A 17,207-nucleotide genomic window follows, 5' to 3' on the forward strand; every position below is an offset into this window, starting at 1 on the left:
TGAACATGGAGCTTTGCGTGCACGCACGCTTGCCTGCTCTTTGCATGGCACAATTCTGAATGGGCTTCAGTCCAGAAGTGGTATTCAGCAGGTTCTGACCAGTTCTGGAGAACCAGTAGCAGAAATTTTGAGTAGTTCAGAGAACCGGCAAATACCACCTTTGCCTGGCCCCGTCCCATCTATTCTCTGCCTCCCGAGTTCCAGCTGATCGGCTGAGTCTTCTTTTGTTGCCCCGCATAGGAGAATGAAGCTGGAAAGCAGGTTAGTGGGGTGGGGAGGGAATGGGATTTTGCAGTAACCTTCCGCTGCCATGCCCATCAAGCCACGCCCACAGAACCAGGAGTAAAAAAAATTGAATCCCACCACTGCTTCAGCCCAGTACTGGTCTGCGGCCCCGGGGTTTGGGGACCCTGTAGGTTGGGTTACTCTGTCCTAAGTAACACATATAGAAACAGAATGCCACTTCTACTTTGACCAATTGCTATGGACTGTGACTAGGCCCCCTGCATTTGTTTCATCAAATGAAACAAAAAAAATGTTAAAAAGTTATGATATTCATGTAGTTACTTACCAAGCACATCTAAATTATATGAAAGTAACCAAAATATTTTTCTTATCCCAAAGGCATGTCACAACTTTTGAGCACTCCTAATGTTTGGAAATTGAAAATTGAAAAATTTGACATGCCTTAGACTTTATAATTAAGCTAACAATGTTCATATTTACTGCTCCTGGAAAACATGGATGTTGCTACAGTAATTAAAGCTGCTAAGAAAGAGAATAAGCTCCACATCCTCCAACTGGTCATGTACGGAGAATCCATTTTTACTATTTTCCACAATATTAAAATATATTTTGCATGTTTATTAATTAAGAATTGTCAATAGTTTTAAGATACGCAAAAATGATTCAGTAAATCAATCAAAAGGTGGCAGGTTTGATGCATAAACAGATTCACTGATGCACAAAAACTACAAGTTTAATGGCAGGCAATCAACTAAATAAATTGTTGGCATAGACAAATTTGAATGAGGCTAAAACAATTATGCACACCAACCACTATTTTTCTTGCATATCATACAATACAGATAATCTCTATTTGGACAGTTTTCTGCTGATTACTGGCAAACCCTTTCAGGTTTATTTTCCTTTGATAAAACACTAACACTCACTTATTTGTTTGTTAAAAATTATGCAAATAAATTCCAAAATATGTTCTAGAAGATACTTTATATCCATAATAATATTTCCATGTGATACAATGCAAGAAAATTCTCTGGAATTACCAAATCAAAATGCATGCTAGCTATGACCTTATCAGAAAATTCATATGGAAAAACATCACTGTTAAAAAGACTGCAAAATGTCTGAATCTTACTTGTCTCTTTCTTTCTCTTCCTGAAGCTGTCTACAATAAAATAGTTTAACAAAGTCAGTTGTAAGAAGACAATGCTAAATTACCACATTTCTATTTTTTCCTCTTTTCCATACTTGATTGTTCTATGTCTCTCTCACACAGAGAGAGGTAGCCAGAGGGATAATATCAGTGTGTACTTATCAGTAAGGTAAACGTAGGAAAAGTTTTCAAAGACAGAAAGCTATGGAGAGGTAAATGGTTTTAATAGAAAGCAAGCATAGTTACATTTCCTTTTTTTCCCTCTTATGTCCTATCTTTGTATTAGTTTTTTTGCTCAAAAGTTACTATTTTTTCTGTTCTATATGATATTATTTACCCTCAAAAAGAATATGGTTATGGGTATATGTGGATTTTTCTGGTGGCACAGAACACAAACAAAAGCAAATCAATGTCTCTGCTTGAAGGAACTTCATAAAACAACATAATTTTCTTTGTATGTAATTCAGGTCTGCCAACTACTTATGAGAAACAGATGTGCAGAGAATCCTGAAGTGCTGTATATTCACATAAGCACATTCTGTTGCATGAATTCTGTAAATGCTGTTTTTCATAAAGGGAAACCAGCAAGTGGACCTGCTTAAATTATTAATAAGTATTGTAAGAAGCATGTTGTTGCAAAATTTGGTATTCCTAATCAATATGGATGGATGAATTATTACTATTATTATTACTACTGTAAGTATGGTCTAGTGAACAGAACACTAATTTGAATATTTGTCTAACTGTAAAGTTCCCTGGGTGACCTACAGCAAATGACTTCAACATCATTGTAGTCAGTATGAAAAGAAGGAAAAACATCTATACTGCCTTAATTTCTGTGAGAAACTCAGCATGGAATTTTAAAAAGTAAGTATACTCACAGCTTTTCAATTACAATGTAGACTTTCTTGCACCAATGTATTTTTGTGTGCTACTATATGTATTATCAATAAAATATTTGATATAAATAGAACTGTTGTAGATTGGATCAAGTCTTTCTATTTTAATGTTCCACGTACCTAGCTGTTAGGATGACATATATAAAAAGGCATGAACTGAACATGAGATCAATAGTAACCCCCAAGAATTGTTACAGGCAATCATATAATCCCTAGTATATAGTAGATAGCATTCAGTTAAGTTCAATATAAATCCAGCAGATATTAATTATAATTTAAATCTATAAAATATTAGTACCATAATGCAGAACTAGACACTAATTCTTCTATTCCCCTCTAACATCACTGAAGTTGATGCTGCTACTCTTATATTAATTCTTTTTACTGTTCTCACATAATACTAGAACCCAGACTTAGCTATTCAGCCTCACTGAATAATAGCTCACATTCAAACAGCAGCTCCTATAGAACCATTTTCTGAGATACAATTTATCAGATTTGAGATGTAATATTCATTAAGAAAATCCACCTAAATTCATAACTGGGATTGTTCAAAAATTTGCTGTATTTACATGTATTAGATAAAACCAGCCATATATTGCTACGGTACATAGGATTCTTACACTGTCACAAAAGTTTGAAGAACTGTCTTAAATCTATTCAATCCTAAGTGATTGACTTAGGCAGTTGGCCAAGTTCCTTGACAATTCAAATAGCATATTACAAAGTTTGAGCTAACAAAGCCAAACCCTGATGCTGTTAAAAGCTGAGCCAGCAAAATATTTCACTGATCATTTCAGTTCAGAGTTAGCAGTCCTTTGAACCTAAATTTACAAAGCTTCTCATTTCTAATTTGTCTAACAGAAAAGATCTAAATCTCTTGCAGAGTACATATGGATAAACCCTAGGTGACACTATAAATTATACAGCTGATAGAAGAGGATATATGAGGTCGCAGATTATTCAGCATGATGCCTTGAACAGGATAAGATATCTTCAGACTTCCACAAATTTTCATTTGATCTTTGTTTAGTAATAAAAATATGTATACATGTGTGCATGTACAGTATGTATATGTGTACACACACATACACACTCTTTCTATATACCACACACACACTTTATATATACCTAACAATGTAGAAAATAAAGCAGAATTTGAAAATATGCAGGCTGAATTTCTTTTCCAAGCCAGTCATCTCAACAGGAAAAAGCTTCAGCAATTTTTGTGCCTTCTCAGTAACAATCAGAATTCACTGTTGAAGGATTTTTCTTTTGTATTTTCTTTTTTGTAATTTTTGTGTCTTTTGATGGTCCTATTTTAAAATTAAAGATATTTAGAATAATATCTAAGAATATTTAAAATAACAAAGATGATGCTGATGAACTGAACATCATCAGTTGATGTGCCATTTACGATGGAGGTAGTCAGAAAATGATTGCCCAAGTATTAGTTACAAGTGCTGAGCTTTGCAAAGACTGCACTTTGCAAAGCGGTTATTGTTGAAGCATTGAGCCAGCCTCATCCTATGGAAGATCAACTATGGCTTTTCCAGGTGGTCTCCTTACCAATCAACGCTTCCACTGAAACTACTAGCAAAAGGTACAGACTATGCATGAGTACACAAACATCTACAGAGGAACAATCTGTGAAAGCCCTCAAGGCAGCCATGCCAATATTTCTAGAAGATGAATTTGACTAAAAGCTTTGAGAGGTGCTTTGCTGACCCAGAAGCTTTGTGTCCCCTGAGTAGCAAGAACATCTCCCAACTTCTATGGAAATATTTGTTCAGTGATAAAAATTCACCTGTATCATTTAAGGTTTTAACACAATAGTTGATGGCCATAAAAATAAGAGACTATTTTTAATGACGGATATGTCAGCCCATTTCCATATGTACTGTACAATATAGCACAGTTCAACACATTTTATTTTGGTGCATGCAGGGGTGGGATTCAGTTTTTTTAACAACTGGTTGTGGGTGTGGCTTAGTTGGAGGCTGTGGCTTGGTGGTCATGTGACTGGGTGGGTGTGGCCAACTCAACATCACTCATGTCAAGGGGCACTTCTCCTCGCGTGGCCTCTCATGAGAGTGGGGATGCTGCAATGGTCATAAGTGTGAAAAATGGTCATAAGTCACTTTTTTCAGTGCCATTGTAACTAATGGTCATTAAATGAACTATTGTAAGTCAAGGATTACCTGTATAAAAATACAAAAAGCTTCTTTTTGTATTAACTATTTACTACTATTTAACTACTTTTTTAACTATCAAGCAGCCAACTCTTGCTCATAAAGTGAAACCCTTTTTATTTTTATTTTATTTATTTATTTGATTTGTCAATTGTTTCCAAGATAATAAGTATAAGTGTATACATAGTTGTGAATACATGAAATGGGTACATATAAGAAAAATAAAAGAATAAGAGAAACAATAGGACAGGGACGGTAGGCACGATGGTGCGCTTATGCACGCCCCCTACAGACCTCTTAGGAAAGGGGTGAGGTCAATGGTAGACAGTCTAAGGTTAAAGTTTTTGGGGTTTGGGGAAGAGACTACAGAGTCGGGTAGAGTATTCCAGACATTGACCACTCTATTGCTGAAGTCGTATTTCCTGCAATCAAGTTTGGTGCGGTTTACTTTGAGTTTGTATCTATTGTGTGCTCTTGTGTTGTTATGGTTGAAGCTGAAGTATTCATTGACAGGTAGGACATTGCAATGTATGATTTTATATACCATGCTTAAGTCAGACCGAAGATGGCGTAATTCAAGGTTTTCTAGTTCTAGAATTTCAAGTCTGGTGGCATAAGGTATTCTACAACGAGTAGAAGAGTGGAGAACTCTTCTTGTGAAATATTTCTGGACTTTCTCAATTGTGCTAATATCAGATACGTAATGAGGGTTCCAGACTGATGAACTGTATTCGAGTATTGGTCTAGCAAATGTTTTGTATGCTCTGGTTAGTAGTGTGATATTACCAGAGAAAAAGCTACGTAGGATTAGGTTAACAACTCTTAATGCCTTTTTGGCTATGTAGTTGCAGTGGGCTCTAGCACTCAGATCATTAGAGGTGAGTATTCCAAGGTCCTTTACAGAGCTTGGGTCATCAACAAGGTCTTGACTATTCAGCTTGTATTTTATTTTCTGATTTTTTTTGCCAATATGTAAGACAGAGCATTTATTTGTTGAGATTTGAAGTTGCCATTTGTTTGACCATTCGGATACATAGTCAAGATCTTTTTGTTTAGCAGAGAGGTCACTTAAGCTCTGCAGAAAAAGCACACCCAGGAAAACCAATCCTTAGATCCATTTGCACCACTTAAAGATACCAGCTGATCACACTCACGTCACAAGATATCCTAAGTAAATCATTCAGATTTAAGAAAGGACAACCCAGAAAGGCAGTAAAAAAATCAGTGCCAAGCTTGCATCCTGCCTCTTGGAAGTATACCCCAAAAGGACAGTGCCAGATAGTATTGAAAGAAGCAGTAAAGGAAGACCCCCTCTCAAGAAAGAAAAAGAAACCATGAGGCAGGAAAAAATTCAAACACAATACAAATAATTAAATCACAACAGTAGCTGTTGCTTGTTGAAGCTGAATAGGGAAAATTATCCCATCAATAAACACAGGATTAAACGTCACCAAGCACAGAATTAACCTTCACCAAAAACCAGTTTTAGACCAAAACTCAGAAAGGGTATGTAAACTCACGTTTGAATGCCAATCTTTCTAGCTAGCCAAGAAGCCTTGCTGAATGTCACTCATCTTGGTTCCCTATCACTAAAAGTTCTGCTTCATTATTCAATTATTCCTTCAAAGTGCTGATTATCCAGGGAAGTATTTCCTCCCAACAGCAGTGTAAAAATCTTAAAACAACCCTTCCCCTTTAAGAAAGTCAAGCCTCAGAAGCTCTGGACACAGGTAGTCTAGGCGTACTGGCAAGAATGTAATAAGGGTGGAAAAAAACAAAAGGAGATTGCTTCTAACTACCGGTTCTCCGAACTGCTTAGAAAGTTAACAAGGGGTTCTATAGAATTGGACAGAACCGGTAGAATCCCACCCCTGCTGTACTGGCCATAATACACAGGTTCCATCATCAAGTGACTTGTAAACTAAGAACAGCTAACAAGTAACTGAAAACACTGGAAGCTAGCTAGCTAGCTAGCTAGCTAGCTAGCTAGCTAGCTAGCTAGATAGATAGATAGATAGATAGATAGATAGATAGATAGAGATAGATAGATAGATAGATAGATAGATAGATAGATAGATAGATACCGTGTTTGTCACAAAATAAGGCCGGGCCTTTTTTTTTTTTTTTTGAGCCCCGAAAAAACGGCTAGGACATCTTTTGGGGGGTGAATTAATTTCTACCCCACCCCACCCCCTGTGCACCAGCGCCATCTCCAACAACAGCATCTGAGTCACTCCCACTTTTCCCCCGTCCCCGTAACAACAGGAAAAAAAAGATTTTGAGGTACCTGGGAGTGCCGCGCACTGCGTTTTGGTTTAATCCCAAGCGGCTGGGTGGGCGTGAGAAGAGCCAAGCGAGCATCTCTGCTGCTGCTACCCTTGGTGCTCCAGCCTTGGGTTCTGCAAGTTTGCAAAAGTCCCGGTGCAGCAGCACATTCCTGCATTCCAAACACCCAGGCCGAGCTGCAGCTGTCCCTCTCTCGCCAGCACTGTCTCCAATAACAGCAGCAGTAGTGGCGGGAACCATAGAAGTTACCAAGGTGGCTCCCCCACCCAAGAAGCAGCTGAAATGCTTCCATGGTTCCCACCGCTGCTGCCGCTGTTATTGAAGACGGCGCTGGCGAGAGAGGGACAGCTGCAGCTCGGCCTGGGTGCTTGGAATGCAGGAATGGGCTATGCACTGGGACTTTTGCAAACTTTCAGAGCCTGAGGCTGGAGCACCAAGGGTAGCAGCAGCAGAGACGCTCACTCGGCTCTTCTCACACCCACCCAGCCATTCGGGATTAAACCAAAACGCAGCGCGCGGTGCTCCCAGGTACCTCAAAATCTTTTTTTTCCTGTTGTTATGGGGACCGGGGAAAAGCGGAAGCGACTCAGATGCTGTTGTTGGAGACAGCGCTGGTGAGAGAGGCGCCAGCACCGGTGGGAACCATGGAAGCTACGGAGGCCTGAGAAGCAGCTGAAACGCTGCCGGACATCCACACCGATGCCACCCGCCTGCTGACCCGGGTAAGGGAGGGGTAAGGGAGCCCTCTGTGCTCCACCATGGTGTTAGGAGTGGCTGATGGTGAGGCGTAGCTGCCCGTGGGGCACTCCTAATGGCAAGTTCCCCCCGCCTCCCCCCTCCAATTTCGTATGTTTTAAAATAGGCCTAAATTTGGGGAAAGGGGCTTAATTTCATTTTATGCCTAGAAAACATGCTGGGTCTTCCTATGGGGGGGCATATTGTTGGAAAATAGATAGATAGATAGATAGATAGATAGATAGATAGATAGATAGATAGATAGATAGATAGATAGATAGATAGATAGATAGATAGATAGATAGATAGATAGATAGACAGACAGACAGACAGACAGACAGAGGGGGGGAGGGAGAGATTTCAATCGCTAATAACATATTTTACATTTTAATTGATTCTCACAATTATTTATTTTCAATATATGTTTAACTGACACTTCTGAGAGTAGAAATAAGTGAGATAAGAGATCTAAAACAAGGTGACAAAGTTGTTAACTGAATGTGCAGGAAATGAGTTTGTGATTAAATTCTCCCACATAGGCAATGGTAATTGTTTTGTAAACTATTTCATTTCCAAAGTTCTTTGCAAAAATTTGACTAAAGATTTATCAGGAAAAGCATCAATTCACTTCATTATGAACTTACATTGATAAAAATTATTGTATATAATATGTATATATATGTGTGTATATAGATAGATAGATAGATAGATAGATAGATAGATAGATAGAGAGAGAGAGAGACAGAGACAGAGAGAGACAGAGGGAGAGAGAAGGGGAGGGACAGAGGGAGAGAGAGCGAGAGAAAAGGGGGAGGGAGGGAGGGAGGGAGGGAGGGAGGGAGGGAGGAAGAGAGAGATGTATCCTTGAATTCTAATGGAGGCTTAATTTTATTAAAAGGAATGTCTTGTAAGGATTTACATTTTGATGTTTCCGCTGGCATTCTCCATGAAGCTAATTATTATAATAGCCTGAAGACTCAGAATTGCCCATAATCAAATATAAACAATATTTTTCTGGTATTACTGATGTTTAATATTTGAAAGTGGAACAAAGGCTGTAAATGAAAGGTGATAATATAAGTCAGGCCACACTATTGTCCTGTTTTTGTAAATTATGTATTTATTTGTTCATATATTTATAATGTATATATCATTGATTCCCAAAGGCTCCATCTTAAAATCATGTCAGCTTAAAATACTTAAGAACTTAAGTATTTTACTTAAGAATAAACATATTGAAAGTAGTAACAACAATAAAAAGAGTGTCATAAAAAGCCAGTCAATTCATCCCCATGTTGAAAGCATGTTTTTCTCCTGAACGTGATGAAAAGTCTTATCTTAACTTCTATGCTGATATTCAGATGGGAAGAGATAGACTATCTAGCCATTTGGAGATAGTTTCAAAGTATGGGTACAGTGGGAAAAAATATCCTATTTCTTGGTCCTTTGAGAGGGCATTCTTGGACAGTCATAACTTACAGGGAGCTTGATCTGTTTGATCAAACCAGTCAGAAGGCAGTCCTCCAGTTACAGAAACAGACAGGCCTTGAAATTCAGAAGATAACTGTCAAGCAATGGAGCTCCTGAAGATCACCTGGGCATAACAAAGGAAACCTTCTCAAGCAATTGCATTTTCTATTAGCTGTAGCATCCCAATATTTCCAAAGACAGAACCATATGCAGCAATATTACTTACAGTAATGCAATAGGTCATGACCAGAGTATGAATACTGTGAACAGTTTTTTCTGATCCAGGAATGGCTACAAATGTTGCACAAAATGTTAATTGTGCAAAAGCTTTCATAGTTACAACTCTCACTTCTTCAGTAGGATCTGTGAATCCAGGAGTACCCCCAAGTTGTACATTACTTTTGACTAGGAGAGCATATTTTCAGATCCAAAGATGGTGCTGCCCCAGAATAATACGATCCACAAATACTTATCTTGAATGATCTAAGCCTTCCCCTCTAGACATAGGGCCAGCACTTCTATTGCATCATCTCTTTGTTACAATGGCCAAGATATATAATCTGTCACCTGAGCCCATGCTGATGAATGATATTTTCCAGTCATTTTATGCCGATGTTAAAGAGAAGTGGGAATAGATAGCTCTGGAACTCAATATAGTTCTCTCTGGAAAATATCACATCCCCAACCACTACCAATTGGAATCAATTCCCACGAAAGAGAAAAACCACCAAAGAATGGGACTTTTAAGTCCGTCCAGTCTCTCAGAGCTGTTCCATAAATGATGGTAGTAAAAGTCACTGAGGTCAGGATGGTCCTATGGGTTGTACTTTCTCCCAGTTCAGGTATTTCCAAACGTTACCCACAATATAATGAGTTTAGACTGCTGCATCCTACTTCTTCTAAGGTCCTATGATGTTACAATCCCATCACTTTTTCTACCATGTTCTCACAAAAAAGATAGTTAGAAATTGGTCTAAAGTTGTCCCACTTGTGATGACTTCTTGAACAGAAGAAATACCACCACTTCTTCCAGGAAACATTTCCTTGCTAAAATAATAAGGGGAAGATTTCCTATTTTAAATCTTTAAAAATCTATTTTATATCCTATTTTATGTCAACATTTTTTTAATTCCAAGTTTTAAATGATAAGAGATATGGTTGCTAATTTTAGGCTAGAAAAAGTGGATTTAAATCTACAAGAAGTCCCACTGTTTCAGAATATTATCCCCAGATTTAAATCAATGAATATATTTCTTCAAAACACATTTAGACATTTCAAAAGACATTTGCTATATGAGAATCCCAAAGTTCTTACTGTGGCCCATATAAGGCATCCATCTTAGATAAAAGAAAGAAGCACAACAAAGGCCTTTACTGTTTTTCACTCGTGCCTCATCACAACTTGATTTTTCCAGGAAAAAGACAGCTGTGGTTAGGAGTTGAACCTCTAGACACAGATTCAAGACTCTCAAAAGATAATCCCATATGCTGTCACTGCACCCATTAAAAAAGCCTATTTTAGAAAACATTTCTGGGACCATCATCTAATTTATGCTGAGGACCTTCCAGCTAGAATTATTTCTTCAATACAAACAGACACAGAAAAGTCCACCCATCTAGTGGTTATTAAGAGCTTTATCCTACTGAAACAGGCCCTCATGGGTCCAAAGATAAAACAGAAGAAAAATTAATGGTATGAAGAAGGGAAAAGATCCCTAAACTTTTGCCATACCAGAGAATAGTAATACTAGGCAATTATTATTACAAAGAGAAAGAAAATAAAGCCGAGTGCCCAACATTGATCTCATTTTCAGATCAATTCAATCTCAAATTTGTTCTCAAATATATTTGAAAAGCAAGGCCCTTTCACTGACCTCTCCTTGCTTCAATTCTTTGTCTCTTAATCGTTAAAAATCTCCTTTCTCCCAGCTATTTTTTCACATTCTTATTTCTGGGGTGACTATTAACTCACTTCACAATGCTGCCACTTCCCTTAGCCATCTAGTCCCTAGGCTCTCAGTCTTTAGCTTTTGTTATTTCTTGAATTATTCACCCAGGTCTTTCTAAATTGCCCATGTCATTCTTTCTTTTCCTAGGGCCTACCCAAATAGGATTTTTTTTTCTCTTACTCTTTTACTCTCTGCAGCAATGATGGAATATTGTAGACAGTCTATTCCTATCAGCTTCATCCTCTCATAAAACAGATTCACTGACATCCCAACAGTTCATTCAATTGGTAACAAAAGTTTTGCTTCATTCGCTAAAGTCCTCAAGGTATGACAGGTTGATTTAATGACTGTTCAAAGTTACAACAAACCCTTCAAAAGCAACATACAACCCTGTTTCAAAGTTATGAATTCTGCAGAACTTACCTAGTCATTTCCCTTAATGATTGACTGCAGAGACACTGCAGCGAACTCACCTATTTATTTCTGCTTTGTCTTACTGAATCAAGTCATCATGGGCCCAAAGGTACTGTACTTCAGAGGGATAAAGGGGGACAACCTGTTTTCTCTCTCCCTCTTGAGATATATCAGATTTCAAAACACAGAGATATGTCAGAGAGGTGGGGAAGGGTGCTTTGCCCAGAGAAAGCTCCGATTTCAAAATGCAGAAGGCTGCTTTGCTAGTGAATTAAACATTTCTTTGCAAAACACAGGACTTACCCTGATTATGCTGCTCAGCTGCTTCATTGCTATGTTGCACCAATGGCTGGATTGAAAAAGATGCTGCTTATAGAATTCTCCCATGTGGCCCAGCGAAGAGGCCTGATCTCCTTCCTTTCCCCATTCCTGAGCTCTGCCGATCTTCACAAGGTACCAGCAAGTGGGTGATTGTGAAGTGCAGAGGAGGAGGCCCAAGTGTCTGTGGAGTGACAAGTGGAGCATGGGGTATATCAGGGGGTGTGGAGAGGTCTTGGGAGGTCCAAAGCATGCATCTGCATTAGGCTCTCCAGGATCAGCCCTGAGGTACCCATGCACACTTAACAACCCATGCATTGGTTTAACAAATGCACTGAGAGAGCAGGGATGGGGGTGCCATTAATGGAGACAGTAATGGACAAGCACCATTACTGCTGCAACTCATGGATTACCTGTATACCTGCTGTATGCAGCCTTCATCTTTAAAAAAAGAAAGAAAAGCTAATGTAAGCAATAAATCAAGCACACTGCACTTATTTAATATAAATGTGCTGTATTTAGCTTCAGTGCCTGGTGCTGTATTAAATCATATTCCCATTTACATACAACATTTCCATCATTATAATGCAAGACAAATATCTGAAACTATAAGTATGCTTAGGGCACAACATAACTGAATACACTGTAGTCATAATTAAAGTGGATTTATTGACACCAATTAAACATAAGTGAATAGTTACTAAATAAAACCACATTGATTGCCATGTGAAATATACCTAAGTCTGAATCTAATCCACTATTTAAAAGAAAATATTAAAGACTGCTAGGAAAATTGATACATCATTGATAGAAATTACATCTGAAATAGAAACTTTCATTCATATGTATACAGTATACACATGTGCATAAGATACACAATGCTGCTCTTAAAGCTGCTTGCTTAAAAAGGTAGGTAATCCTCTTTTTTAAAAGTTTCTAGTTGCATTGGACCAAACATGACTCCACTGTTTTCATTGCAAAAGGGAAAGGACAATGGATAGCAATTATCTAGATGAACACCATTCTGAGTACAAAATATATTCTTACCCTTAGCTTAGAGCTGTGCCTCTAGATAATTAAGAATGTATTGTTATTATTTATAGGTAGAAGCTCTTTTTTAATTAGACATTTAAAAATATAAAATGCCATATTATATCATAGCCTATTTAGTCTATGTTCCTGTTATCAACCAGATGTCTCCTGGAAATCTACAATTAGAACGTTAATTAAAGAGGATCTCACATATATGTTTTCCAGCTACTAGTACTGGGAGATATTATGCTACATTATTGAAAGGAATATACAGAATTGTACATTCTACATTTTGAATTAATGTTTTCATCAAGCCATCCACCTGAGATCTCTTTTCTGGTCAATCACCATCAGAATTATAAATACGATATTAGGATTTCATTTTGTTTTAATAATCTACTATTTTTTATTTTAAAAATGAATTTGCTTTATTAATTCTTACTTCCTACTTTAGAGAGATTTATAACTCTGTTTTCCTTCATTGTTGTAGTCACCCTACTAATCCTCTGTTGTCATTAACAACCATCATAACTCCTTACTTCAGACTATTCAATACTCAAGTCACACCAATAACAATTTAGTTCCTTAGGGGAATACTATATTTAATCTACTTACTCTAAGAAGATTCCTATATCCCTATTCTTCATTTCTGTCCTTTTACCAATTACAGATTTCTAATTTTGATCCCATGACTACTAAGTTTGTTCAGAAATATATAGTGAGAATCAATCCTTTGGAAAGCTATGTAAGCAATGTTCTATTGAGTTACTTCTTCCATAAGTTGTTGTTATTTTCCAAAGATTTTGAGAGAAAGGATTTACCTTTGTTTACTTTCAGCAAAAGTAACCCTTCTATATGGTTGTAACTTTCTATCAGCTTTATTAAACAGCTATTGAATTAACCAACCTATACTCCTTCTTTGGAGCAGCTACTGTATATTTCCGCTTATAGAGTGAATAGCAATAGCACTTAGATTTATATACCACTTTATAGCACTCTCTAAATGGTTTACAGAATCAGCATATTGCCCCCAACAATCTGGGTCCTCATTTCCAATATCTTCACAGGTAGTCCTTGACTTATGACCAGAATTGAACCCAAAATTTATGTTGCTAAGTGAGAAATTTGTTAAGTGAGTTTTGCCTCATGTTATGACTTGTCTTGCTACATTTGTTAAGTGAATCACTGCAGTTAAATTAGTAACCCGATTGTTAAGTAAATTTGGTTTCCCCAATTCTCCAAATTGACTTTGCTTGTCAAGAAAGTCTCAAAAGGGGATCACATGACCCAAGGACACTGCAACTGTCATAAATGTGAGTCAGTTGGTCAAGCATCAGAATGTAAATCATGTGACCATGGGTCATAAGTCATAAGTCTGAAACATCATCATAAGTCACTTTTTTCAATGGCATTGAAACTTGAAACAGCCACTAAGTGAACTGTTATAAGTCGAGGACTACCTGTATACTTTTGTACTTAAAAGACACAAGACCAATATATTTTTAGAAATTGGTTTCATTAGTTTAAAACCCAATTTTGGAGGCATGATATAAAGGCATATTATATATTAAAAGTTATTGAACTAAGGCAGGGGTATCAAACTCCCATTGTCATGGCAATGTTACATGATGTATTGCAACTTTTTTCCTCCTTCACTAAACCGGGCATGGGCGTGGCCAGCATGTTATGCATCCGGCCCGTGGGCCATGAGTTTGACAGCCCTGAACTAAGCAGTTTGTCTCTGATGACTGAATTCAAATATACTATTTGCATGACTGGGTTTCTCAAAAGAACAATGAAATATATATGAAACATACCATATGAATACAGAAGTTAATATTAAGTCTACATTTTTTCACTGTTTGCTTAGCATTCAATAAGCTTTGCAACATAAGTTATTGAACAAATTAGGCATTCTGCAATTTCAAAGAATCTTGTGTGTCTAAGGCAGAATTTGTATGATAATGGCAATTTACTGCAATAATCATTACATGATTAGATACAGATATTGTTTTAGATGTATAATATTATAATTTCAAGCTTTATATTTCCCTGGTACATTTTTATACTATAGTTTCCTTTCTATTAAAACCGTCATAGTTAGAGGCAGTTTCTGGCAGCAAGCACTAACAGCAATATTTATTGCAACTGGATTTAGTGAAGCAGCCAATAATAATAGATCCAAGTCATAGTAAATGCCATGTGACTTCTACTTACCGAAATCCTGCTTAGTTTCTAGAAAGAAGCCCTTGGAAACCATAAAACACATTAATGTGATAGGTTGGTTGCCAGATCCTAAAATGTATATACACTCTGGCAGAATTAGTGGTTAAATTTAAACATTAAAAGATAACATTATTATACAAATTGCTTACATGAAGATAACTAACAACCACATATATTTAAAATGTGCATTGAGATTTCTCAGTTAGGATAACAAACATTTTGCCAAGAAAAAATATCTAACAGGGTGAAGGAAGGGTTACCATATAAGTTATTCCTGCAATATTCAAAGTTCTTCAAATTAAAACTGTGTTTAACATCTCTTAGAGACAAGATCTCTTACAAATCAGAAAACAAAGGAAATGACTTGTATAATGTAATGAATAAAGAATATGAACAAGCTTGCATTCAATATGCAGCGCAAAACCCAAACATTTATCTACCAGTTTCACTAGCAAAACAAAACAAAATAATCAATTAAAACTAAACATCTAAAAGAAATGCAGAAGCTCTGAGGACAGATAAGTTGCATTATTTGAACTGTAGTGTTTGCTACTACAGAACATCTCCACTGTAATTCTCTCTGCAAATTAAACTAAAGCAGTTGACATTTGCTTGGCTAAAGGTTATATTATATTGGTTCCCAAGACATCTAAGGCCAGCAGATATATAACATGTATTCTGTGATTTACAATTCAGATTTTCCAGCAATTTCATTTTCAAAGTATGAAATGATATTTATACATTTCCAACTGCCACTCCCCGTATATTTACAGCAAGCAAATCTCTATATGTTTAGTTATTAAAAATCCTTCCTTGATGCTATATGTCATCAATCTGCTTACCTGAGCAATATCTATAGTATGTAATTCAAAGAGCTTTATATGAGCTAAGTGTGACTTAATTCCTAAGGCAAATTATAGATCTTTCCTAATGAAGCCTTAAGTTAGGTCTGCAACTGATTCTAATTCCCTCTTGTCATTTAGGCCTACCCAATTCAGGTAACAATTCCAGAGTGTTAAACATTAAGAACATAATATTAAACAAGGTGAAAGGAAAGATAGGTCTTTATTCTTTGTCATAGCATTAGTCAGATCAGTATGTATATATTTGGATAAATAAATATCCATATGCTGATACCTTTTAATTATATCCATTTCGACTTACATATGTTTGAATATAAAAGTGTCAGATGCTACATAACTGGATCTACTACTTTTCCTGTTTCTACTGCACTGAAAACTATATAATCTATCACAACCTATTAACCATCACAGCACACAAGAGGTCCAAAAGCTGGAAAAAGTCATTTAAAAATGGCTCAAGAGTGCACTGCCAAATTCTGCTGGATCACATGGAACACTCTACGGCCTGAAGTTTGAAAAAATGAGGAAAGCTGGAAGACGAAATATCAATGTGTTTTGAAAGTGAGCAGTTGTGAGGACTTTGGGAATTGAGGAATTATATTCTTATTTACAAATCTTTGCAGGCAGATTGCCTTTGCTGTTTTTGACAGAAACCCAAGAAACATGCGCATATAACATAATTTAGGTCCTTAAAAATGTTATCTGGCCCACCTAAATTCAGCATAATCCCTCAGATTTAGATCACTTGCTTTATCCTAGCTCTTCTTTGCTAAAGACCAATCTAATAAATTTGTCCGTCTCAAAGCTGCGACCTCCCCCGACCTCTTAAAATAACATCCACAACAGAAAGAAGTGAAATTAAGTAACCACCCACAGAAAAGAAGCCAAGGCATCCAGTGGCGGCATCGCCGGCTGTCAGGAAAGGAAGTGTCTCCGTAGCCAGCGAATTGCAGTGACTAAACCTAACACCCAAGTTACCGGGTAGGGAATGCGAAAAAGAGAGAGAGAGAGAGAAATGCCCACACATGGCTTTTACATGAAGAGATGGAGAATAGCAACTTTGGCTGCTGCAACTCACGAGTGGGTAGCTATGGGGAAAGCATCCAGTGCTCCCCCGACCCGCCAGTCTCAAGCCCCCCTCCCGAACTCGGAGGAGGTACTCCTTTCTCTGCTCTTAGTCATCCCCAAGAAAGCCAAAAGACTGCGCCGCCGCGCCTCCAGCCCATCCTCTCCAGAGCCTCGGAACCAAGAGCCAGTTTGAGAGGAAGCCAAACGAGCAACCCTAAGCTTGCCAACCCGCGAAAAGCCAAAGGCAGGGGCGAGGCGGGCTTGTCCACCCCAGTTCCCAAAGAGGGAGACACCAGTTGATTTCTGGCCGCCAGGCAAGCCTCGAAAGTGTAACAAGTCTGGCGCAGTCCGGTTCACTC

General features: G+C 37.5%; 1 protein-coding gene across 1 annotated transcript in view; it reads right to left on the minus strand.

Annotated features, from left to right (window-relative positions):
- The window catches only part of PRR16 (proline rich 16), a 118,717-nt gene that overhangs the window by 100,393 nt on the left and 1,117 nt on the right, over positions 1-17,207 (minus strand). The window lies entirely within an intron of this gene.

This window comes from Notechis scutatus, chromosome 2 (genome assembly GCF_049901735.1).
Source record: "Notechis scutatus isolate UNSWTSFEM ecotype Mainland chromosome 2, rNotScu1.2, whole genome shotgun sequence".
Classification (NCBI taxonomy): domain Eukaryota; kingdom Metazoa; phylum Chordata; class Lepidosauria; order Squamata; family Elapidae; genus Notechis; species Notechis scutatus.